We start from the raw sequence: 24,288 nt of genomic DNA, 5'->3' as shown, positions 1-24,288 counted from the left end.
TATGGACCATAATACTTTGGTGATAATTTATTATCCTTCTTAGCTTGCTTGAGGGACATTTGTTTATATGGTTGTAGTCGTAGGAATACCCAATCACCTACATCAAAACTTCTTTCGCTGCGATGTTGATCTGCCTGTTGTTTCATTCTATTCTGTGCCAACACGAGGTTATCCTTTAAGAGTTGGAGGACTTGTTGTTGATGTTCGATGTGATGTTCCACTGCTTGAACCTTAGAATTTTCTCTTAAATATGATGTGATGGATGGTGGTTGATATCCATAAAGTGCCATAAATGGGGTCATTTTTGTTGCTGTATGGAAGGAAGTGTTATACCACCATTCAGCCAGAGGCAACCATTTGACCCATTGTGTCTGTTTATCAGATACAAAGCAACGAAGATATCCTTCCAAACATTTGTTTACTATCTCAGTTTGCCCATCAGATTGAGGATGATAAGATGAGCTATGAGCTAACTGAGTACCAAGACAAGAAAATAATTCTGTCCAAAAATTTCCAGTGAAAATGGGATCTCTGTCACTTACAATAATCTTTGGGTTTCCATGTAGCTTTTGAATTGTTTCCATAAATGCAGTAGAAACTGTACTGGCTTTAAATGGATGTGATAATGCACAAAAGTGTGCATACTTGGTAAGTCTGTCAACTACCACCATGATGACACTCTTTCCCTCAGACTTGGGTAAACCTGTGATAAAATCCATTGAAACCTCCTCCCAACGTTGGCTTGGAATGGATAAAGGTTGTAATAGACCCGGGTCTTAATTGTTTCAACTTTATTTTGTTGGCAAACCAAACATTCCGCCACAAACTTTTGAATATCCGATTTAAGGCCATCCCAAAAAAATTCCTTCTTAACCCTGTGGTAAGTTTTTAAAAATCCTGAGTGCCCTCCTAAGGGAGAAGTGTGCAATTCCATAAGAATTTTTTGTTTGAGTTGGGAATTCTTACAGAGGTATAAGCGATCTTTGTACCATAACGAATCATTTTGCCAGCTAAATGTATCAGATGTACTGGTATCTTGTTGTAACTTTCGAATAAGTGCCCACACTTCTTCATCATTCTTCCATTCCTCCCTTGCTTCGTTTATCCAATCTGGTTGGATAATAGAAATGGCGCACAACAATGCTTCCACATCCTCATCCTTTCTTGAGAGTGCATCTGCCACCACATTTTGCTTCTTTTTTTTGTAGATGATTTCAAAGTCATAACCCAACATCTTTGTGACCCACTTTTGTTGCTCTTCAGAGGATAATCTTTGTTCTAAAAAGTATTTAAGGCTATCATGATCCGTTTTTAACTTGAAGTGTCTTCCCATTAGGTAGGGTCGCCATTTCTTAAGTGCATGTAGTATTGCCAACATTTCCTTCTCATAAATAGCTTTGTGTAAAAACTTTCCCTTGATTGGACGACTTTCAAAAGCAATGGGTCTTTCATCTTGCATTAAAACAACACCAATTCCATTTCCTGAAGCATCACATTTCACAATAAAGGTTTTTGTGAAGTCCAGTGTAGCTAAGACCGGTGCTTGGCACATTGCCTCTTTAAGATGTTCGAAGCCTTTGTTGCTTCTGGAGTCCATGAAAATGCATCTTTCTTCAATAATGTTGTTAGAGGTGCTGCTATTCTCCCATAATTCTTAACAAACTTGCGATAATACCCTGTCAACCCGAGAAATCCTCGCAGATGCTTTATGGATGTGGGGATTTTCCATTCCTTAATGGCTTTAATTTTGCTAGGGTTTACCTTAACTCCTTCATGAGATACAATATGACCCAGATATTCCACCTCTTGTACTCCAAAGAAACATTTGGATCTTTTTGCATATAATTGTTTCTCCTCCAATAGTTGTAGCACCATGTCAACATGTTCAACATGATCCTTCCAAGACTTGCTGTAGATTAGTATATCATCAAAAAATACTAACACAAATTTTCTAAGGAAGGGTTTGAAAATGGAATTCATCAAACCTTGAAATGTAGAAGGTGCATTGGTAAGGCCAAAAGGCATGACCAGAAATTCATAATGACCCTCATGAGTTCTAAATGCTGTTTTCGGAATGTCTTCAGTCTTCATTCTGATTTGATGATATCCTGAATGAAGATCCAACTTGGTGAAGTAAATTGATCCATGCAATTCATCAATGTCAGGAATGGGAAACTTATCTTTAATAGTGAGCTTGTTGAGCTCCCTATAATTCGGACACATGCGCCATGATCCATCCTTCTTGTGCACCAATACTACTGGAGCAGAGAAAGAACTTTGATTAGGTTGAATTATACCAGCCTCTAGCATTTCTGCAACCATACGTTCAATTTCACTCTTTTGGGCATAGGGATATCTGTACGGCCTGATGTTTGGAGGAACACTTCCTGGAATCAGATGAATAGCATGATCATGATCACGAATAGGTAGGAGACCTTTGGGAGTCTCGACTACCTTGGAATGATTGTCCAGGACTTTTTGGAGATTTGGAGAAATAGATGATTCTGATGTGGAAACATCTAGCGAACATAATTGTGCAATTACACCTCTTTGTTCTCTTTTTAGAAGCTTGGTCATACCGTTAAAGCTGATTATCTTTCTCGGTTTCCCTGCAATACCCCTTAATTGAACTTCCTTTCCTTCCACAGAAAATTTCATGAATAGTTCTTGAAAATTAAAAGCTATTGTACCCAAGGATTGTAGCCATTGAACTCCTAGTACAACATCAGCACCTCCCATTGGAATGGAAAGCATTGGGTTAGTCAATACATATTCTCCCATGGATAGCTTGATATTATGGCACTTTCCAGAGCAATTTCTTGTTCCTCCATTTGCAATCATCACTTGACACTCTGGTGCTGGATATAGGAAGCAATTCAATTCTTTTGCTACCTTACAATGAATAAAATTGTGGGTACTTCTTGAGTCAATCAACACTATTACCTTTTTCTTCTTGATTTGTCCTTCTATCTTGATGGTTTGAGGAGTGGTAATTCCAGCCAATGCATTACAAGATATGGTCGGATTCATTTCTTTTTTATCTAAGCTTTGTTCCTGGAGTATATCCTCTTCTTTTGACCTTTCTTGCTCCTTTTCTTCTTCCTTTTCACAATCTATGTAGAATAATTTATTCTTAGCACACTTATGACCTTTAGTGTATTTGCTATCACAATTGTAACAAAGCCCTTTTGCTATTTTTTCTTCCAATTGTTGTGGTGTCAACCTTATAGGTTGTGGAAGACTAGGGGCAACAACACTTCCATCTTTATAGTTGTGAGTGGTATGCTTCCTGGTTGCCATAATTTTGCTTTCCATTTTTCTTGCTAACTTATATGCCTTCTCTAATGAATCAGGTTCCCAAAGGCGAACATCATGTTGGATATTATCCTTTAAAGTCCCTATGAACACATCAATCCTATGTTCCTCTGGAATATTTTTTACCCTTATGTTCAATTTTTGGAACTCCTCAATGTGCTCCATTATTGAACCATTTTGTTTGAGACTTATCAATTGGCTAAAAAAAGTGTTGCTTTTTGTATCCTCATAATGTGCTGTCAATTCTTCCGTAAAAATTGCCCAAGTGATAATTTGTTTACGAGAGCAAAGCCATTGATACCATACAAACTGATTTGGTTCCAAATATAAAGTTGCAATACGTACCTTTTGTGTGTTTTGCACATTATTGAGATCGAAAAATTGCTCCATCTGTAATATCCATGTTGACGGATCTTTGCCATCAAACTTCTTCATATCGATTTTTGGAATATGGTGGGTCTTCGATCTAACATTAGAGTCTATGAAATCATGATTAACATTTTTTTTGTTCGCATCATGAGTTTCTTTTACTACCCTTTCACCATTAGTAAGTATTTCTTGTAGGAAATTTGTCAAATCTGCCATGCTCGTTGTCAAATTTGTCTTCAAATCTATCTGCAAATCGTCCATCTTAGCTTTCATGCCCTTTATGTTAGATTCCACGCCATTTATCTTAGCTTCTGTTAGCGTTTGTGAGAGTGACATTTGTTGCACTTGGTCTTGCAATCTTGATATATCATGTAGCATTTCTTCCTTTTCTTCATGAGTCATGCTAGAGCTTTCAGGTTGCTTACTAGGTGTTTGCATTTTCTTTCCTCGGGGCATCAGTTACCAATAACCAAGCTTAAGAAAAAATTTTAAAAAAATCCACACACCTTTTTTCACATTGTAGGAGCTCGATATTGCCTCTGATGTATCTCTGTAATTTCGGATCATCCAGTTCTGAAATTGTGATCTGCAGTAGCCCTTTGTGTCCTCTTTCCAATGCCACCAGTCTCATCCAAATTGGATTCTCCAAAGAAGAGTTATGCCAAATCTCCCACAGTGACCTTATTATAGACTAGTTCAGTAGAGCGAAATTGTACGACATGCCACGTGTCCTGTTTCGACCTTTGGCTTTGGAAAATATATACAAGAAACTACAGTTCGTCCTCTTTTTGTACCTTCTTACGAAATTTCAATCTGATGCTCAGAGAGAAAGTTATGATGATTTTCCCCAGGTCACCTGTTTGGAATGTAATTCAGGAGTCTGCAAAAAGACCAACTTCCTCAGCTCATATCTCCGCAAATATAGCGCGAAAAGCTCTGAAATTCGGACCCAAGGTTTTGTGCGATTTCGTCTCGAATGGGTTTTTTTCCGCTTCTGAAACATCGTAGAAAAAAAGTTATAGCGAAAATGCCACGATGACTTATTTGGAGCAGCGAAACCCTAAAATCCAAAGCTCTGATACCAAATGTTATGAAACCAGCTCACAAAAAAATAGAAAAGATAGATCAACGCCTTAGAATTTAGTCTCTTCGAGGGGGCAACTTCCTTTACATTACACAAATGAATGATTCTTTGATGATTCAAATGAGAAAACCTCCTTTCTATATATAGGAGTCTAAGGAGTCACAATATAACCCAGCCGACCTAACAATAATAATATAAAGCCACAAAAATAACAACAAAGAGATTCTATGGGGCATAATAATAACAATATGGGGACAAATAGGGGCACAACAATATTAATAAGGGATACAACTACAATAGTAATGGGGTAATCACTAGTATTATAGGGACCTAACAAACAAGGTCTTGGAGGGTTAATTTACTTGACTTTGACTTAAATAAATTTTCTTACAATGTGTAACATGCCCAAGATGGGTCTTCCATATATGACCGTGACTCATAAGCCTTGGAAGCTCTCAATGGGAGTTTTGACCTATAAAAATAAATTCCTCTCGATCATGAAACCCATGCCTCAAGAAAACAATAACATTTTTTTTTTCTCATTACATCAAATACATAAAATCATGATTACATATGTCATTAGGAAGACTGAACCTAGTTATATATTTCAACACTCCCTCTTAACTAGGGAGGTATTCATAATCCATACAAGGTACTTGGACATTCACAATTTGAATAATTCTCATAAGAAGAGTCAGATTGTTAACCCATCTATATAGCATCATATCATCCAACATTGTCACATAGCAAGGCCTTGAGTAGTAACTCTATCTCTCCACAAGATTAGAGCACAATGCTGGCGAGACCAATGATTTATAGACGCGTTGATCATTGTCTCTCCAGGAGTATACCCCACCCGGGTGTTCACAGGGTATGTCCTTCCAGGACTATTCTTATCTTGGATTCCTAGTCGTCAAAGAATATCAATCCTTTATGACGACTCTTATATTGGATGCCCTACCACATCCTCAAAGAGTATCGGATGCTAGATGGTTACCCAATCCTCCATTCTTTTCTTCCCAAGTGAAGACAAGAATGACGTGTCTATCTCTCCCTCTCAACTAGGGAGGATATACCCATTCCAATGAAGTAATGTACCCATTCCTATAAAAGGAATGTACCTAAGCTCCCTCTTATCCAGGGACTTGTCCAAGCTCCTTCTTAGCTAGGGACTCACTTCCAAGTTTCTTAAAAGCTTTCTTCCAGGCTCCCTCTTAATTAGGGACCTATTTTCAGCGACACTTCTTTCTTTATTGCTGGAGATCATGGGACCTTCACCTGCTTGTAGCTCTCCTCCATTCGATGTCATGAATTTAATTTTGATATTATGGAGCCTTCATCTTTGGGACTTCTTCGTAGGGCATCGACCATTCATCACTTTCCAACTCAAATCAGCGTAGTCATGTCTTTCTTCCTTTTATCAGAGAGTGATCCATTAGATTGTATTTGACTTTTCCTCATACAACTACCTTTTCCACATCATGTATCCTTTAGGATCTTCCATCCCACCACATGAGTACCAGTTGTAGATGACATCCACACCTTTCTTTCGATAGCCCTGTATTAGCCCATCCAGATATTGTTCAAAAATCAGAAATGAACATCAAATAAAAAATTACCTTTTGTGATGGCGCTTCATCATGACATCTGTTTGCTGCAACATCAACATCCTGCATTCATATTGGCATATCTCTAAGATATTCATTTGTCAAGGGTCTTCTTTCTCGGACTTTTCCAAGGTCTTTACATCTTTCCCATGGCGATATCATAGTCAATTCTCATAGGATGTTGATTTCCTTCTCCATAGCTTTATTTTTCAAGATCTCTTCCTTTCTCTTTATTCACATGTTGCTTCCCACAAACTCCCAATCACAGTTCCTTCATTTTGTCAACTACCTCATATCTCTTCCTTTCTTCTTCAAAAATGTCTTTGTGCTCTTTCCTTCACCAAAGTTCTAAAACCATGTTGATTTTTCCAGTGCAAATTATACATGCATGTATTTATGAAACTTGATAATTACTTCCAAAGATGTATATGATTATTTTGTTGAAAAATTGGTAGCTATGGTTGGTATTTTCATTGGCAAATCAAAGGAGGAATTACATATTTTGCATGTTGACCAAGTTAGCCTTAAATGCACAAGTCAACTCTACTTAATGAATGGGTTTGACACCAAGGTCAAAACCCTCCTCTAAGAACACATAAATTGATGTTTGTTGACCCTCATTTGGCATATCATCTGGACACATCATTCGATCTGAAACAAAAAGATTTGTCCACACATGCGAAGGAAAAAATAGGAAGAACAATTATGCGTTGACTAGCCTTCTTATCTTCTGTTTGACCAACATTGACTTGGGCTCCATTGCTTTTTTTTGATTGAGATTTTGATTGTTTTTGGAGGCCAAAAATCTTAGAGGTTTGTTGAGTCTGTTTCACTGAATTTTGCTCTTGTGTCTAGCTCATTGATCGAGGGTTGACCACAGGTCAACATTTGCTCTTTGACTAAGATTTGATTGGATTCGTTGATTGAGATTTTCACTGAACTTTGGTCCTTCTGTTTAGCTACCTCAGGTCGAAATTTGGCCCTTTTGTTGCTGATTGTGATATTGACCAACATTGACAATTTTCTCTCTCCTTTGAATGGTTTGACTTGGCAATATTGAGGTTAGGAAATTGGAATCTTGTTTGGAATATTCTTATGTACCTTTTTGATGAACTAAATTCTCTCTCATAAGGAAAGATTGTTGGGTTTTCCCCTTGTGGGTTTTGCCTTGGCTGCTAGCATAAATTTGTTGAAGTTTCTAAGTCTACCTGTTAGAAACCCTCCATGCACTTATCTGATTTATTCCTACCTACTTGTTCTGTTACTTAACAAGTTATTTACAATGTAAATACTGAAAATAAACACTAGTGCATGCTCAACATATTATAGATTAGCAATTGAAGGAAATAGAAACAATCACACCAAATGACACTGTTATTTTTGGATCAATGTCCCCAGAAAAACCCAATGCGGGAAAATCAATGCAGCTATTTGAGGGTTTTCTTATTAAGCAATTTTAGAGTACAATCTGGGTGCCAAATCTGGCTTATCCAACAGAGAATTTCCTTGGCAATAATACCTCTCAGTTTGAGACAAATGTCCCAGCTGAAACCCCGGATAATCCTTCTGGCAGTTCCTCAGCTCCAATTGGCCCCAAAAACCCCAACGTCTGCCTTTCTGGACTGCATCAGCCTCTCTCTGCCTAGCGCTGACCCTACGTCACTCTGAATGGGTCTGCGTGAGCCTCAGGAGGTCATGCGTCAACCTTCTGGCCCTCTGCGTCAGCAACGCTGGCCTCTCTGAAGCACTGCGCAGCTCTTGGTTGCCTCTGCGTGAGCCCTGGCTGCTACTGCGTCACTCTCTCTAGCTCTTGTGTTGCTCTCCCGACACTATCTCTGCCTCTCTGTCTCTCTGTACTCAATGCCCCTCAGCTGCAACTCCAATCACTGATTCTATCTCTCTTAGCAAACCTTGCTTTAGAGAATAGAATGACTGATCACTCTAGTGTACTCTCCAAGTGACCTTCAAGCCCCTTCTTATACTTTTCTCGTTGACATATCAACGACTAAGATTAAGTCCCTAATCAACGGCTAAGATTAGATCTGGCTTGATCCATGTCTTTTGGACCATTCTAACACAATTTTATATTAATCCACATTAATATTTTAATTTCCCTAAGTTTAGACTTAGGGACTCCATTAAAAATATTAATTATTTTAATATCTCCTGAACTGTTTAGAATCTGCCCAAACCCTTTCTGGGTATTGGAGATCTCATGTGCCCCAACCTCTCCACCAAATTTCGTGGCTAGAGCACATCCGATGCTACCACAAATCAACACTCCCTCTTAGTGAGGACTGTGCTCTAGCAATACTCCTCACTGAGTATTACTCTGATCATCTGGCATTGGTCCCTGTGCTAATGTTAGGCCTGCTGCCCACCATCCTCTGCACTATTGTATCCTGTACTGTTGCCCATGGTTCTGCCACTGCCACTGCTGCATCTGTACGACAACTCCCTCTGCATCTATGCTACCCTTTCTTCCAACACTGCATCTGCACTGCAACTCCTCTCATCATGCTGCATTGTACTGCCCACTGTTGCATTGCAACTTAGTTACTGAGAAGTAAGTAACTGATCTCCCAACTCTGACCTCTCTGTTGAGCTAGAGACACCCACTGATGCTGAAGCTCCCTTTGTCGCTGACATGTGCTCGCTCTCTGATCTCTGTGCTGCTGCAACAACTCCCTACATCTCACTCGTTGCACACCTCTCTGTGCCATCCTGCACTGGTGCAACACTCTCGTGCCTCTCGCACTGTTGCACCCTGCTAGCCTCGCGCTGTCTCGGGCCTCCTGCACTGTAGCTCTCTCTGTCGCTTCATCCGCATCCATCTCTACCCACATCAGCCAGTCCTGCTACTCCTCTTCAGGGTTCCCATAGCAAGGTCTAATACAAGAGGCTGGGTACCTCGAGAATCCTGCCCCTCATCACCTGTAGTCCGCCTGACTAAAGCTCGATGTCTCCCCACTTTCGCTCAAGTGGTGCGTGTGCACTCATGGCACAGTCATCGTCTGTCTCCACTTCCTTCTCTGCCCTTGCTGGTGCTGCCTTAGCCTCGAAAGACTCTCCCTTACTCTTCTTCCTTGGACACTGGGTCGCACAGTGACCCATCTCCGCACAGTGGAAGCACTTTATCTTGGAGAGATCCTTCTTCTTTCGCTTTTCCTGCTTTCCCTAAGATGCTAGGACAACATCTTCCTCCTCCTGCTTGACTTGGTTCCCCTTACTGCTACTCCCCGCCTTTGACTATCGTCTGATCTCTTCTTGGCGAAGGGACTATCGTCTGATCTCTTCTTGGCGAAGAGCCGCCCACATCTCATCCCAAGGTGGAAGTGTCCCTCTGCCGAGATTACTTTGGAAAAATACTTCCCAGTCTTCTGAGATAGCATTCAGGGCTGTCCTCACCATCAATTCCTGATCCGACGTGGCTTCTATAGCAGTCAACTGATCTCAGATCTCATTCAGTCCTCCGAGGAAGGTGTCAATCGGTTCTCCCTTCATCTGATACGACCTCAACTGATTTTCTAGTAACATTCTTCTCTGCACAGAAGTATGCTGGTACAATTTCTTGAGGGCCTCCCACATCTCATATGCCGTTTCCTTCTCGGCAATGTGTGGTACTACATGGTCCTTGACCCCATCAAGGATGATGCTCTTGGCCCTCGCCATTGCCTCCTCGTACTTGTCGTTATCATTTGGGTTGACTGGGATAGCTATAATCTTCAAGGCGAAGTTCTTGACATGATTTTTGTCAAGTACGAATAAGATTCTAGCCTTCCAGACTGCGAAGTTTGATGCTCTGTCCAGCCTGTCCTGGTCTCTTACTCCGTGTAGTGCCATGATGCTCTTCTACTTCCCTCCTAGAAGTTCTTAATCTGACTCCCTCTGAGTCTCGATTTCCCTCCTGGAAATCCTTCTGTCGATGTCGAGATGCCCCCTACTCTAATCGTCTGTGCAACCGCACCACTGATCCGGGTTTCTCGGCTAGAAACCCTCGGTAGCAACTCCCTCCTCTTGGCCTTGCCTTGTCAGGTACTGTTCTGACTAAAGTACCTCACCAGCTTCACTATGCAACATTCCCACAACCTTCTAAACCCCAAAAACCTAAAGGTGAGAGCTCCTAGGCTCTGTGCAATCCCGGCACCAGCAAATCGACCTCCCCAACCAATTGCTTCTGCCCTCCTAGCTTCTGCGTGGGTCTGCGTGAGGCTCCCTTTGCCTCTCTTAGCATCTGCGCTGCTTCTTCCTGGCTCACCCTCGATGACGCAGGCACTGTGTCACCCTTCCCTTGTTGCTGCTCTTCTAGAAACAACTTCTATCACTGGGGACAACTGTTTTCTGCTACTATTGCTCTGATCGGCTGATGTCCTCAGTGCTCTTGTGATCTGCAACCACGCTCTGATACCATGTTGAAGTTTCTATGTCTACCAGTTAGAAACCCTCCATGCACTTTATCTGATTTATTCCTACCTACTTGTTCCGTTACTTAACAAGTTATTTACAATGTAAATCCTGAATTTAAACACTAGTGCATGCTCAACATATTACAGATCAACAACTGAAGGAAACATAAATAATCACACCAAATGACACCATTATTTTTGGACCGATGTCCCCGGAAAAACTCAATGTGGGAAAACCGGTGCAGCTATCCGAGGGTTTTCTTATTAAGCAATTCCAGAGTACAATCTGGGTGCCAAATTCGGCTTAACCAACAGAGAATTTCCTTGGCAGTAATACCTCTCAGTTTGAAACAAATGTCCCGGTTGAAACCCCAGATAATCCTTCGGCAGTTCCTCAGAGCCAATCTGCCCTAGAAACCCCATCGTCTGCCTTTCTGGACTGCATCAGCCTCTCTCTGCCCAACGCTGGCCATGTGTCACCCTCAGTGGGTCTGCATCAGCCTCAGGAGGCCCTCCGTCATCCTTCTGGCCCTCTGCGTCAGCAACGCTAGCTTCTCTGAAGCATTGTGCAGCTCCAGGCTGACTCTGCGTGAGCCTTGGCTGCTACTGCGTCACTCTCTCTGGCCCCTGCGCTGCTCTTCTGACACTATCTCTGTCTCTCTGTACTCAATGCCCTTCAGCTGCAACTTCGATCACTGATTCTATCTCTCTTAGCAAACCCCACTCTAGAGAATAGAACGATTGATCACTCTGGTGTACTCTCTAAGTGACTCTCAAGCCCCCTCTTATACTTTTCTTGTTGACATATCAACGGTCGAGATTAAGTTCCTAATCAATGACTAAGATTAGATCTGGCTTGATCCATGTCTTTTGGACCATTCTAACACAGTTTTATATTAATCCACATTAATATTTTAATTTCCTAAGTTTAGACTTAGGGACTCCATTAAAAATATTAATTATTTTAATATTTCCTGAATTGTTTAGAATTTGCGCAAACCCTTTCTGGGTATTAGAGATCTCATGTGCCCCAACCTCTCCACCAAATTTCGTGGCTAGAGCACATCCGATGCTACCACAAATCAACAAAATTTTGGTGTTTCTTGTCTCTTGTCTCATTGTTTACTATGATCTCTATTGCTCTTTTGAAGAAAGAGAATGGTTGAAATTTTTCTTGTATAATTGCTTAATGATTAGAATGCTATAAAAAGACTAATCATATCATTAGAAGCAGTTATCAGTTTGAAAAATTGTACTAGTCTTGATTGCACTAGAAAATCAACATATTGTGCACTTTTAATGTATCATTAAGCAATTACACATTCAGAAATTCAACCATAGAGACAATAGAGCAATAGAGATAACAATGCACAAAGAGACAACAAGATTTTACCCTGGGAAAACCCACTAGGGGGAAAAACCCAACCAACCTTTTCCTTAGAGAATCAATGCAACAAGAGATATATCAAAGTCAAACTAACCAACAAGAAGACAATGACAAGATGCCTTTAGATGCCAAGTCAAACTTCACCAAATCACTTGAAGGAGCCTCTCCACAAACTCGCTCTAGGTTTGCACTAGGGCCGAGTTTTGACCTCTCCTTTATCTTAGAATTTTAGAGCTATAACTAGACTTTACCACAAAAAATTCAGACCTTCAATATCACATGTGCAAGGGCATCAGCAGAACACATGTTTGAGGAGACTTCTCTTGAACTCGACTTCTTCTTCTTCTTCAACTCGACCTTCTTCTTCCTCGTCCTTCTTTGCGATACTAGATCAGGAATATTTGATGAGATGAGATGTGAATTGTCTTGGAGTGGAGATCAAGTGGTCTCTATATATACATGCTGGAAGGGGTCGAATAGGTGTCTCTTGAGCTGAGCCAACTTCATCCTTGGGAGGCCGATTGAAAGGGTGCAAGGGGCAACAAGGGAAGGATCCAGATCAACTAGCAGATCAAAGGACAGATGAAGGGTTTGATCAATTGGATCAAATTCCAGGTTTATTTTTGCATGTAATTTTGTTCAGCTGAATGTTGGCCCAAGAAAGGACACCTTGTAAGCACCGCAGTTATTTGAATGAAGAATTGATTTGAAGGGCATAAAATATTTGTGTGCATTTGTGAGATTGGTGTGTGATTTGATTTGTTTTCACTCTTTATTTTATTTGAGTGTTAAAATCCTAGTTGCGCTTTTATTTAGTTGATTTGCGTAATAAATATTTTACTGCAAGGAAATCTGCTACATAGTAATTAGCTAGGCTATTGGGTTTAAGAAAACTCAACATGGTATCAGAGCACTGAAGACCATTCACACTACAAAACACGATCAAGGGAAGAGGAAAAATATAGATTGTGCCATTTAGCGTGTAGGAACAAGAATTGGGTTGTACTTAGGTAAATAAATATATGGGTGACCGAAAAGTTAGAAGCGATCGATAGACTGATAGGATTGTTGGTTGCCAATAAAGGAGGTGCCATGTTGGGATAAAGTGTAGTTGCCAGGAAATCCCTTGTTAGCCGCAGGATGATTTGTTGAGTAAAGGGTTATGACATTTGTTGAAAAGTTATGGGGGTTAAAAGGTCGCTGAAGGAAAAGACAAAAAATAATATAAAAGGCTTGTTGACAGTAGCCATAATGGTATTGTGTAGTTGGGGGGGGGGGGAATAAGAGTTGCTAGCCTACTGCGAAACAATTGTAGGGCCGAGGAAGAGCTGCCACCATGTACATTAGTTGTCTTAGGAGTTTTCTCAAATTGTATGTATTGTCAGTTCGTGTGGCTAGTAGAACTATAGAGGATCCATAGGGTATTTGATGTGGTCGTAAGGTATAAAATGTATAACAGGTACACAGGAGGTCGATTTGTCGAAGTTTAAGAACATATGGTGTTGCAAAGAAGCCAAAAGTACAACACAAAATGACGTATAGCTTGCAGAGTTGGGGTACGAAGGACAATACTGATGCAACCAACAGTTATTGATGGAGGTCATCCTTCAGAGGGAGAGAGACAGAGGTTTGCTAAGAAAATTTTTGTGGTTGTTTCAAAGGATTGAGACACAGATCAACGAAGAGATCTTTAGTGGATGTATAAACCAACACCAATTTTTTATTCTTGTGGGTGCTATATGGATGTAGCACAAGGCGAAAACATTATTATATTTAGAGATGGAAACAACCAGTTTGAGATTTGAGGATGAGTCTAAAGACAACAAGTAGGGAGATGGAGAGGAGAAGTTGGTTGTGGCTAGTATGTTAGTTTTTGTAGCATCGGAGGTGTTCTAGTGTCGAAGCTTTGTGGAGAGGTTAAAACACAGAGTTCTCCATAACCCAGAAATCGTTTTTGGGAATTCCACATAGAAGTGTCTCAATTAGATTATTAGTCTATTTTTAAATATTTCCCAAGTCTAAACTTAGGGGAAGAGGTTAATCAGTATTAATTGAGAAAGGTGTGATCATCTAGAAACTCACACGGATCGACTAGGAAATAATCTTAGCCCTTGATTAAGTTTTAATCTTGGCCATTGGAGTCCCAATAAAAGATTATAAGAAGTCGATGGGTATGGAAAACACACACTTGAGATCAATTTTCTTGGGCAGTTTGATTTTCCAGAAAGCAACAGCAGTTGCCGGAAGAGTTCAAGGTAGAGAAGGAAGCATAACCAAAGAGGGGCAGGGATAGTGAAGTCCGGAGGAAGTCTTGTAGATCCAGAGAGTCAACCACAAGAGGGTCAAGTTTCCTCAGTGAGGTTGCGCAATGTTGGCGTAGAAGCTTTAGAGGCAAAAATCGATTTAGCCAGATAGAGGGTCGATTTAGTGGCTAGAGGTCGGGAAGATTTCTGGAAGAGGCCAACTAGTCATTCTCAGAGGCTGAATTGGGCAGACGGCTTGATTAGTTGTAGTTTCAGGAAGAGCGTCCAAGTGCTTGTGCAAATGTGACGTAGAGGTTGACGTAGGGGTTTTGTGGAGCCCATTCAGAGCTAGTTTTGGAGCTGGATTAGTGCCGGGTGAGAAAAAATTGTCTCACTAATTTTTGTGGCCAGTTTTCCTATAGTGGATTTCCAGTTTGGGCATCCAGTTGTACTAAGGTCTGCTGCTTAATAATTAAAACCCTCAACTGTTGCATCGGTTTTCCCAAGCTAGGTTTTTTCCAGATACTTTTGTCCAAAAATAATTGTCAATTTTTATGTGTGCTAGTATTTTCTCAGTATCCAGTGCTATTATTTTCCGCAATATTTTTTTTGTGAATATTGTAGTGTGCTTATTTCGTTGTTGCCGTAGCAATAAATTGCGAATTTCAATTAACAGTTTGAAGAAATGATTCCAGTTGCTGCAATAAAATTTTAGTAGTGAAATTTTCACATAGTATGGCTAAGAAGGGCAAGGGGGGGTTCCAAGGGTAACAATGAGTGGACAACCTCTCAAATGTTATGAATAAAATTCATATAAAAATAATAAATGTAAATATCAATATAATAGTAATATATAATAATTAATTAACTAATAGTTAATTAGTTAGTAATGAAGAGGCATGTTTTAGAGACGACCATTCATGAAAGAGCACCTGCCTAGGTATATAAGGGGGCCCTCATTGTAATCATTTCACACAGCTTTTGCACATTCAACAATTCTTATATACAATTGCTACTTGTCCTGCGATGTATACTTACATATTTCAGTTCTTCTGAATTATTCCACTGCGTATATGTGTCTTTGAAGTATTCCAAGTGATGGTTCAATAACCAACTCAACAATAACAATACTTGAAGTAAATCGGGAAATCACCTCAAACAAATTAGGGCAAGATCAAACTGCAAGAGATCCTTATTGACATCCGAATCACAAGAGCAGACAACTAAGTCAGTGTACATACTTGAATCATTTAGAATGGAAACAACAGATTTTCATTCTAAGAAATATTGAAGTTTGTAGAATCCAGTCTGATGATAACAATTCTTTACAAATTTCCATTGATCGGAAGATTCCACAGAAGATTAATCTTGGATGGTCAGATCTATTCTCAGTTTGACAATTTTGTTTATCACTCAAAGGATCATATCGTCTTGTATCAATGAAGATGAAAGTTTGAGGCGAGAAGATATTCAAAACGGGAAAAGAGATCAAACCCTTTCATCAGTAAACTTTGAGGACAAAGCTTTTTGAAGAGGGGCAATGCTATGAATATAATTCATATAAAAATAATAAATGTAAATATAAATATAATAGTAATAAAAAATAATTAATTAACTAGTAGTTAATTAGTTCGTAATGAAGAGGCATGTCTTAGAGACATGACCATTCATGCAAGGGAACCTGCCTAGGTACATAAGCAGGCCCTCAATGTAATCATTTCACACAACTTTTGTACATTCAACAATTCTTATATACACTTGTCCAACAATGGATGTCTTTATTTTCGAAGTATTTTGAAGCTTACCTCGCTGCGTATACTAACTTTTTTCGTTACATCAACCAGGAATAAGGCCATGTGCAAGCTCACGTGCTTTATTTACCACAAAAATGGGTGCTATGCATCATAGTGTCTAGAGAAGAAGGGGAAGGGGAAATTGCAACAAACAACAACATCGACAGAGCTTTAGCTTAATGAGTTTGCAATGAAGTTCGAGAATGACTTCTCTTTGTCCCGTGTTTATCTATAAACAACATCACAAGGAGTGCCTGGTACTTGGATAGCGGTGAATCACATCATATGACAGAGGCACGAGAGCTATTTAGCGGTTTTAAAGTGAGACTCAAATTTAGATGTTGAGCTTGGTAACGATGCCAGGTTTGCAGTGAAGGGGGTTGGAACCATTAAGTTCCATCTAGAGTTAGGAGGGATGTTGGAAGTTAAGGATTGGCTATTTGTAGTAGGATTGAAGAACTTGCTGTCAATCTTAGTGATCAAGGACAGAGGATATGAGGTGATGTTCAAGGATGGAATGTGTTCATTCTTCGAAAGTTGTTTAGCTTAGACACAATAATGGTTATTATGGGTTAGGGAGATTAACTTATACAGGTTGATAAGAAAACCTTTTTAGATGTTGGTTTCGTTAGATTGTCCAAGAACCTAGCATCAGATATTTAATTCCAAGCAACAAATTATTGAATAAACACACAACTAGATTTCTAACAAAATATTTAGCGAAAGAAAATAACGATTTGAACCACATGAATCTAGATCTCCAGCCTCTCTGTACTCCCTTGGACACAACACACACTCATTGAGATACAAATCTCAATCTTGTGCTGCTATTGTGTATCTTCTCCCTCTCCCTAACCTTGCTTTTATAACTTTACATTGAGCTAAATGTTGAAAAATGTGTGACTAGGTTCGGTTTTCATAAATATGAAATGTATTTTTGATTCTTGTAAATTGTAAAGTAAAAGAAAAATTATTGTTGTTATTTTAAAGCATGGGTTTCATACTCAAGGTCTTTTATTTTAGAGGCCAAACACCCATTGAGTGCTTCTAGGGTTTGTCCTAGGTCAAAATGTCAAAAGAGTCATTGTTATATGTTGAAGACCCCATCAGGCACATTGTAACTTGTAAAAAGAATTATTTTTGTATTTATTAGTGTCAAAATACCCTCCAAGACCAAGTCGGCCTGCCAGCTAAGAAGTTGACCTATTTTGAGGAGCCTCATCCACCTTAGAGGCCTATATAAAAGAAGGAACTTGAACACCCTTGGACACACATTCACTTCTCATCATTTAAGCGAAGAAGAAGAGCAAGAAGGCTAGCAAAGAAGGAGAAGGGCGAAGAAAAACTTTTTTTGCTAAGTCTCTCTCACATGTGCAAAGAAGAAGAGCTAGGGTTTGCTACTTCAAGGTTGAAATTCTCAAGCTGCTAGAAAAGGATCGAAGTTGCTGGAAGAGGAGCTTATTAGGTCACTCTGTAGCTGTAGACAAGGAAGCAAGTCAAGTGAAGTTGCCGGGAGGCCTTGGAAGGCTAATTTTTGCTCACACATATGGATGCAGTGGTAGTTGCAGGGGCCAAAAATTTCAGACTTGCAGTAAAGGCCGAAAATCTGAAGCTGTCAAAGTTGTGCTGGTAGAAGAGATTTTACTGGGTTTGACATAGACAAATGAAGAACATCATCAAAAAGGTCGGACTTGGCCTTGGAAGGGTATTGGTCTTGGTCTAGAGGTCTTGGAATTTGTCAATTGAAGAATCTATAAGAAGAGGAGATTTACGGGTTTTCCTCTCAAGTGGAAAGGTTTTGGCTTTGGCTTGCAGCCTATATCCTGTGTTCTTGTGTACTATTGTTCTTCTTGTTTTGGTAGCTGTTTGATGATAAGAACATACATAATAATAAGAGAACAGGTTAATAGGTAAAAAAAACTAAAAAAGACATCACAAGCAATTATTAAGAATAGAGAAATCATCCTAACTATTAACCTATAGATTTCTCAACATGGTATCAGAGCTAAGGTTGCTTAAGGGCATGATGAAGATATCTACTACATTGAAGAAGTTCTTGAAGAAGTGTACAAGGGTAGCAAGTAATCTCAAGAAGGGCATCAAAGAATTATGGGATCTCCTATTCTCTCTCAAGAAGGATATGACCAAGACATCTTCAAAGGACGAAGGATTGTTCTCAACACTTACTGGCACATTTGAAGATGAAAATATTTGGGTGATCGACAGTGGAGCATCAAGACATATGACTGGTGAACACAAGCAACTAAAAACATTGTCAAGAGGAAAATCTTCTTACTCCGTTGAGCTTGGTGACAAGAAGAGCTATCTCGTGAGAAGAATTTTTATCAACCTCGCTAATGTTCGTTTTGTAGCACTGGATGTGTTCTAGCCACATAATTTTGTGGAGAAGCTAGAATACAGGAGATCTCCAAAACCCATAAATCGTTTATGGAAATTCCACGTAGAAATGACTTAATTAGATTATTAGTTAGTTTTTAAATATATCCTAAGTCTAAACTTAGGGAATATGACTAATTAATCAAAATTAATTAAGTCAAGGTGTGAACGTTCTAGAAACGCACACGGATCGACTTCAAGTTAATCCTAGCCATCGATTAAGATCTAATCTTGGCCGTTGAAGTCTCAACAGAGGATTATAAGAAGAAGTCGATGGGGCTTGGAGACATCACTTGAGCAGTTCGATTTCTTGGTAGATCGATTTCCAGAGTAGCAACAATCAGTTGCCAGAGAGAGAGCTCGCGGGATCGAAGCAGTGACTGAGGGGCAGGGATAGTGAGACAGAGGAAAGATTTTCTAGATTTGGGGAGGTAACAGCGAGTCGAATTATCCCATAGAGGCAACGTTGAGGGACTGCGTGGTGCTTTAGTTAGGGGATTGATTGGAGAGAAGGAAATTTGTTCTCAGTTCCAGAGGCCGGGAAGGAGTTCTAGAGGGTTGGAGAGACGATTTACTTAGCTTCTAGAGGCAAAACGACTTCATCTGAGCCCAGTCCAGAGCAAGCCGTCTAGCCAGCTATGTAGAGGCTAACGCAGTGCTCTAGGAGGGAAAGTCCAGCCATAGATTGCCTACGGGAGAAGGGCTTACTGTTTGGATTGCTAGTTGGGCATCCATAAATGTACTCAGATTTCACTGCTGCATAATAAATAAAACCTCATTGTTGCATCAGTTTTCCCAAGTTGGGTTTTTCCGGGGACATTGGTCCAAAGATAACTGTGTAAATTTATGTGTGTGCTAGCATTTCTTCCAGCGTTTATTTCTTCCACAATTTTATTTGTGTAGGTTGCAGTGTGATTGATTCAGTTTTTGTTGTAGCAAACAATAAATAAATTGTTAAATCTTTAATTTAAAAATTAGGAGAAGTATTTCTAGTTGCTGCAATAGGATTCGGGTTTTCGAATTTTCACATGGTATCAGAGCGCAAATGATCAGCCAGAGAGATCAATAGCGAAGAAAGTAGTTTCGTTGTTCAGTGTGGATAATAGATCGAAACCCCAGAGGCAGCGCAGTCACTTTGCTAAGAGGCCGAGTTTCTTGAGGAGATTTGCTTTTTTTGAGCGTGGGACAAAAAAATTCGATCTCTCCAGTTCGAGGGATTCCATAGGCAAAGGGAGTAGCTCAGTATTTTTTGTAGAACAGATCTCTAGGTGGAAGGAGTAGCTTTGTAGCAACAGAGCTAGTGTCAAGTGGAAGAAGAGCACACACTAAGGAAAAATTTTCCTCAAGGAACTTCTAGTCTCAAGAAGTTTGATTTACCTTGCAGATCAACAATCGTTTTGAGCAGATTTTCTCACTCCAGAAGCGAGTGCGAATAGCCTAGCATAGCTAAGAAGAAGGGAAGAGGAAATTTTCGACATTGTTTGAGATGGCTACTGTTGGGCTTCAAGATCAGGATAGGTTGGATGGTGCTTCCAACTATGTCATTTGGAAGGCAAGAATGTCCTTCCTTTTGGATGAGTTTGCCCTGAAGACATACATAGATGCAGTGGTAGTTGTGCCCCAGGATGCAAATCAGTTGAAGGAGTACAAAAAGGAGATGGCGCAGGCAAAGAGGTTGATCCTTGATGGTGTTCAGGATCACATTGTTTCACACATACCTGGCAAAGGGACTGCCAGAGAGATGTGGGAGATTCTCACCACGCTATACCAAGGCACTTTAGAGGAGAAGCTAAGGCTCATCCGGATGCAGAAGGGGGAAGGGTTAGACCCCTTCCTAACCAGGATTCAGGAGGTCTGAGACCAATTGTCAACTGTTGGAGCAATGCCTCAACCCACAGAGCTTGTGAGATTGGCACTCAACAGTGTCTCTAAGGAATGGCAAGTCTTTGTCCAAATCATATTGGGCAGAGACAAGCTACCATAGTGGGCCAGGATGTGGGTTGACTTGCAGCAAGAGGAATTGAGGCGAGCTCTTCTAAAGAGCTCTATCAGTGGCAGCAACAACGGACAGAAGTAGGTGAAGGAGGAGGAGAATGTGGCCCTTGCATCTAAGGGTCCTAGTCAGGGACAAAGGGAGTAACGAAATAAGGACCTATTGAAGGTCAAGTGCTTCAGATGTGGTGAGCTTGGTCATTACAGTTCCCAGTGTCCTCTCAGGAAGAAGGACAAGGAGGAGAAGCAAGACCAACAAGGAACATCAACAGAGATTGATAGGCTTTCCTCCAGACTAGAGGACACTCCGCCATGTTCGCTGACATACCCCCAGGAGTGAAGTGGGGTGACTTGGTGCTGTAGCCCCAAAGTGTTACAAATGGGCAGGATTCTTGACGAGGTCCACCTCTTGAATCAGTACCTTGATACAGGAGCCCACAATATTCAGTAGCAGGATGGATCAGTGGCATTAGATGCAGTCAGATGCCAGAGTGATAGATGCAGAGTCTAGTAGCAATTAGATGCTGGGGAGTGCAATGCAGAGTTGGCAGCAGTGCAGGTAGCACAGTGCAGAGTCAGCAGCAATGCAAATTCCTCAGTGACAACACAGATACTAGCAGTTGTCAGAGATTCGGGAGATAGATGCATCATACTGATCATAGTTGATTCAATATTTAGGATGCTTTTTAGTTGCAGTTGCAACAACAACAGATGGAGAGGGAGTTGCAGTGTTGGCAGTATTATGGCAGTGTCAGCAGCAGCATAGATGCAACATGAACATACATCAAAAGTTGCGTAGTGGTTGGTGGGCAGCTGCAGCTAGACATCAACTGATTGATAGGAGATGATGCAGCGCAGGTTGCTGTCACAGGATGTGTAGTAGAGCACTAGAACACATTCCTTGCTAAGAGGGAGTGTTAGTTTTTGTAGCATCAGATGTGTTCTAGCCACGAAATTTTTTGGAGAGGCTAGAATACAGGAGATCTCCAAAACCCAGAAATCGTTTTTGCAAATTTCACCTAAAAATGACTTAATTAGATTATTAGTTAGTTTTTAATTATTTTCTAAGCCTAAACTTAGGGAATATGACTAATTAATTAGAATTAATTAATTCAAGGTGTGAATGTTCTAGAAACTCACACAAATCGACTTCAAGTTAATGCTAGCCATCGATTAAGATCTAATCTTGGCCGTTGAAGTCTCAACAAAGGATTATAAGAAGTTGATGGGGCTTGGAGAAATCACTTGAGTAGTTCGATCTGGCCGTAGAGAGAGACTGTGAGATCAAAGCAGTGATTGAGGGGCAGAGACAGTGAGTCAGAGGAAAGATTTTCCAGATCCGAGGAGGCAGCATCAAATGAGTCGAATTATCCCAGAGAGGCAGCATTAAGGGACTGCATAGTGCTTCAGTCAGGGACATCAATTTGGAGAGAAGGAAATTCATTCTCAGTTCCGGAGGCCGTGAAGGAGTCTTAAGGGCCAGAAAAACAATTTTCACAGCGTCCAGAGGCAGAACAACTTCATCTGAGCCCAGTCCCAGTCCAGTTAGCTACGAAGAGTAGCGTAGAGGTCGACACACTGCTTTAAGAGGTTGAGGTTTGATAGGGAAAGCCCACCCAGAAATTGCCTGTGGGAGAAGGGTAATTCCCTTCAGTATTTTACTCAAATTTTCTTGCTGTTTGGATTGCCAGTTGAGCATCAATAGATGTACTCAATTTTCGCTGCTGCATAATAAATAAAACCCTCATTGCTGCACTGGTTTTCCCAAGTTGGGTTTTTCCGGGGACATTGGTCCAAAAATAACTGTGTAAATTTATGTGTGTGTGCTAGCATTTCTTCTCGCATTTATTTCTTCCACAATTTTATTTGTGTAGGTTGCAGTGTGATTGATTCAGTATTTGTTGTAGCAAACGATAAATAAATTTTTAAAAATTAATTTAACAATTAGGAGAACTATTTCTAGTATTGCAATAGGATTCAGGTTCCGAATTTTCACAGCTAGAGATGGAGAATGAAGGCAATATTCATCTCAATAATATCTTATTTGTTCCAACTTTGCATAAGAATCTACTTTCCATTTCATGCCTAGAAGATAAGGGAGATATAATTGCTTTCATAGATGGAAAGTTGTAGTATGGGATAAAAACTCTAGTATAGAAAATGCAAAGATGATTGGGATCCATGAAGGAAGACTCTACAGATTGTTAACTCCCCTCGCTCAAGATTTGGTTCACATTGAAGTTAGCCCATGTGAACTTTGGCATAGAATATTTGGTCATCTTCACTACAAAATCTTACCAACTCTAAATACAATGGTAAATGGCATCCCCAAACTCAAGGAGGATCATGAAGGAGTATGCAAGGGATGTGCATTGGGAAAAAACACCAAGAGACCATTTGGAAGCAGTGCTTCAAGGTCAAAAGAAATTATGGATCTCATTCATTCCGATGTCTGTGGTCCCATGACTCCAAAGTCTCTTGGAGGTCATCTATATTATGTAACATTCATTGATGACCATTCAAGGAAAACTTGGGTTTATTTGATGAAATCCAAGGATGAAGTATTCAACAAATTTCAAGAATTCAAAGCTAAAGTAGAGAACCTTACAGAAAGAAGGATAAAGATCTTAAGATCTGACAATGGAGGAGAATATACTTCAAAGTAACTCATAGTTTTTTGTAAGGAGGGTGAGATTAAGAGGGAGGTTATAGTCCCATAAAGTTCTGAACAAAATGTAGTTGTAGAACGAAATAACCGATCCATTGAAGAGAGTGTAAAAGCCATGTTACATGATCAAGATTCTCCGAAATTTCTATGGGGTGAAGAAACTAAGATTGCTGTAAACATTCAAAATCGAAGTCCCCACGGGTCACTAAATAACATGACTCCCGAAAAAGCATTCACTGGGAAAAAACCAAGCGTGGACCATCTCCAATTTTTGGCTGTCTTGTCTATATTCATATACCGAAAGACAAGAGAAAGAAATTGGATCCTTCAGGCATGAAAGGAACATTTGTTGGCTACAATAATACTTCAAAGGCATATAGGATCTACATAAAAGAAGGACACCGAATAGAAGTTAGTCGAGATGTGATATTTGATGAAAGTATTGCATTCAAGAAATCAAAGGATCTCCCGATGGACTCTGATGATGAAAAACTTCCTATATTTGAAGAGGAAGGTACAAGGGAGGAAGAAGAACCAAATCATGAAGATGAAGGTCCCAGTGAACCAATGCAACCGGTGGTCATCCTCGAAACTAGAAAGAGACCTAATTGGTTGAAGTCTACTCTACTAGATGCAAAAGGTCATGGAGCAGTCAAAGGCACATTTAGGGAAAGTAAGAAGCCCAAAAGATATTCTGGATATGCAGCCTATATGACGAAACTGATAGAAGCAGAGCCATCCACCTTTGAAGAAGCTGTCACACACCAAGAATGGAAGGATGCCATGAATGAAGAATATCAATCGATAATGAAAAATGGAGTTTGGGAGATTGTTCCTAGGCCTAAAGACAAATCTATGGTAACTTCCAAATGGCTCTACAAGATTAAACATGCAGCGGATGGAAGTATTGATAAATATAAGGCAAGATTTGTGGCTAGGGGCTTCTCTCAACAAGAAGGCATCGATTATGAAGAGACATTTGCACCTACAAAAAGGTATACAACTATACATTCGCTGGTCTCTTTGG

At 40.2% G+C, this 24,288-nt stretch overlaps 1 protein-coding gene across 1 annotated transcript in view; it reads left to right on the top strand.

Moving 5' to 3' along the window:
• Positions 1–24,288, top strand: part of LOC149250193 (ARM repeat superfamily protein) — a 289,306-nt gene that overhangs the window by 93,871 nt on the left and 171,147 nt on the right. The gene's annotated exons all lie outside the window — the stretch shown is intronic.

The sequence above is a fragment of the Pinus tabuliformis genome, chromosome 7 (genome assembly GCF_031772625.1).
Source record: "Pinus tabuliformis cultivar Carrire ecotype Pingquan chromosome 7, CPIR1, whole genome shotgun sequence".
Taxonomy (NCBI): domain Eukaryota; kingdom Viridiplantae; phylum Streptophyta; class Pinopsida; order Pinales; family Pinaceae; genus Pinus; species Pinus tabuliformis.
This window is presented reverse-complemented; position numbering and strand designations above follow the sequence as displayed.